Source organism: Schistocerca cancellata, unplaced genomic scaffold (genome assembly GCF_023864275.1).
Source record: "Schistocerca cancellata isolate TAMUIC-IGC-003103 unplaced genomic scaffold, iqSchCanc2.1 HiC_scaffold_941, whole genome shotgun sequence".
NCBI lineage: Eukaryota > Metazoa > Arthropoda > Insecta > Orthoptera > Acrididae > Schistocerca > Schistocerca cancellata.
Window position 1 is genome coordinate 5,001 of NW_026046949.1, and position 2,500 is coordinate 7,500.

The 2,500-nt window shown below is 56.9% G+C and overlaps 1 non-coding gene across 1 annotated transcript in view; it reads right to left on the minus strand.

The window, feature by feature from the left end:
• The window catches only part of LOC126149667 (small subunit ribosomal RNA), a 1,909-nt gene extending 1,261 nt beyond the window's left edge, over positions 1–648 (minus strand). The window contains exon 1 of the ribosomal RNA XR_007531027.1: positions 1–648. This exon is cut by the window's left edge and continues 1,261 nt beyond it. This is a non-coding gene — a ribosomal RNA (small subunit ribosomal RNA).
• Between the last annotated feature and the right edge of the window lie 1,852 nt (positions 649–2,500).

Consider the following 2,500-nt stretch of genomic DNA (forward strand, 5'->3'; position numbering starts at 1 on the left):
TACGAGCTTTTTAACCGCAACAACTTTAATATACGCTATTGGAGCTGGAATTACCGCGGCTGCTGGCACCAGACTTGCCCTCCAATAGATACTCGTTAAAGGATTTAAAGTGTACTCATTCCGATTACGGGGCCTCGGATGAGTCCCGTATCGTTATTTTTCGTCACTACCTCCCCGTGCCGGGAGTGGGTAATTTGCGCGCCTGCTGCCTTCCTTGGATGTGGTAGCCGTTTCTCAGGCTCCCTCTCCGGAATCGAACCCTGATTCCCCGTTACCCGTTACAACCATGGTAGGCGCAGAACCTACCATCGACAGTTGATAAGGCAGACATTTGAAAGATGCGTCGCCGGTACGAGGACCGTGCGATCAGCCCAAAGTTATTCAGAGTCACCAAGGCAAACGGACCGGACGAGCCGACCGATTGGTTTTGATCTAATAAAAGCGTCCCTTCCATCTCTGGTCGGGACTCTGTTTGCATGTATTAGCTCTAGAATTACCACAGTTATCCAAGTAACGTGGGTACGATCTAAGGAACCATAACTGATTTAATGAGCCATTCGCGGTTTCACCTTAATGCGGCTTGTACTGAGACATGCATGGCTTAATCTTTGAGACAAGCATATGACTACTGGCAGGATCAACCAGGGAGCTGCGTCAACTAGAGCTGAGCAGCCGGCCGCCCGGGAGTGTGTCCCGGGGGCCCGCGCGAACACGCAAGCGTCCGCTCAATTATTCTGCAAACAGGAGGAGGCTGAGCTCCCCTGCACAATACACCTCGAAACCCTCTCAGGTCCCGGCGGCGCGCAGCGCCGTCCTAAGTACTTGGTCGGGTTCGAGAGAGGCGCAATCGCCCGGAGTTAGGCGAGTAGACGCTTTAGGTGCGACCACCCGTGCTCCCAACTGAGCTTGCCGCTGCCGACAGAGGCCCGGGAGCGTGCTGTCGTGGCATTGCCGGCGGGAGACAACACGCGCCACCTACGGTGACCGGCAGCTCCAACGCCAGCGCCACAGAAGGGCAAAGGCCCCACGTGGGTGCCGAAGCGAACTCTCCCAGCACAGCGCACGTGCCAACACGTCTGCACAACTGCGATACAAACCACCAGCGAGAACCGCTGGGGCGACCGAGCAGCAGACGGCGTCGCGGCGCCGAGTGCCGGGCGGCGGCGCATCCTCAACGCACACAGTCCTCAATCGGACCAGCACACTGCAGATGTCCACCGCGCTTCGCACCGGGCCGGCGAGGACCCACTTTGGCTGCACGGCGCCGCGCGCAGGGTGCCCCGGCGCGCAGCTGCGCCGCCTGCCGCGTCCGTCGGCCGGCGCGCCTGCCACTGGGCGCCCCCACCAGCCGGCTGTAGCGCGTGCGCCCACGCACCGCGCGGCCAGCACGCCGGGCGGCCCCCCCCTCACCGGCCGGGGACAGTCCCACCCACCCACAGCCGCGTATCGCTTCACACCCAGATCCACATTCACGTTCATTGGTGTGGTGGGTATCGCTGACACAACCGCGTCATAGCTGTACCGATCGTTGCCCTCACAGATGTACCTCCAGCAAGATCAACCGCACCACAACGGGTTACCAGTTGTTCATTTGCGTAACGTCACCAGTAAACGTACACGTCCACGTCCATCCCCGTTTGCAAAGTCAACTATTATTGCATGCCTGCCTGTCAGGTGTCAAGACACACTACATCCGCTCACATCCACGCAACAAAATGTGCCCGACTAGAGGGCACGTGGAAGGTGCCCCCGTACGTATGCGATGTCCATTGCGCGACGAACTGTCAACCGGCCTCTGTAGCATGTCGCAGATGTGGAACGCGGGACACCGTGCTATCACATTGTGTGAGAAGAGACTACTATGTCTGCATACACGCGCCACTACATGAACAGACGGCTCATGCTGATCGCCATCCACTGCGTCCATTACTCCCACACGTCTCTATGGCGTACCACACTGCAATACAGCTGTTATGGGGAGATGACACGTAGCTGTGTACACAACATTCTGAGCGGGTTGCGGTTGGACAACAATACATTAATGTAACGTGTCATATGCCATTTACAGAGCAGGTTAAGGCACAACGTGGGTTAGGTTAAGGCACAACGTGGGTTATGTTAAGGCACAACGTGGGTTATGTTAAGGCACAACGTGGGTTAGGTTAAGGCACAACGTGGGTTAGGTTAAGGCACAACGTGGGGTAGATTGCGGCACAACTTGGGGTAGATTGCGGCACAACTTGGGGTAGATTGCGGCACAACTTGGGGTAGATTGCGGCACAACTTGGGGTAGATTGCGGCACAACTTGGGGTAGATTGCGGCACAACTTGGGGTAGATTGCGGTACAACTTGGGGTAGATTGCGGTACAACTTGGGGTAGATTGCGGTACAACTTGGGGTAGATTGCGGTACAACTTGGGGTAGATTGCGGTACAACTTGGGGTAGATTGCGGTACAACTTGGGGTAGATTGCGGTACAACTTGGGGTAGATTGCGGTA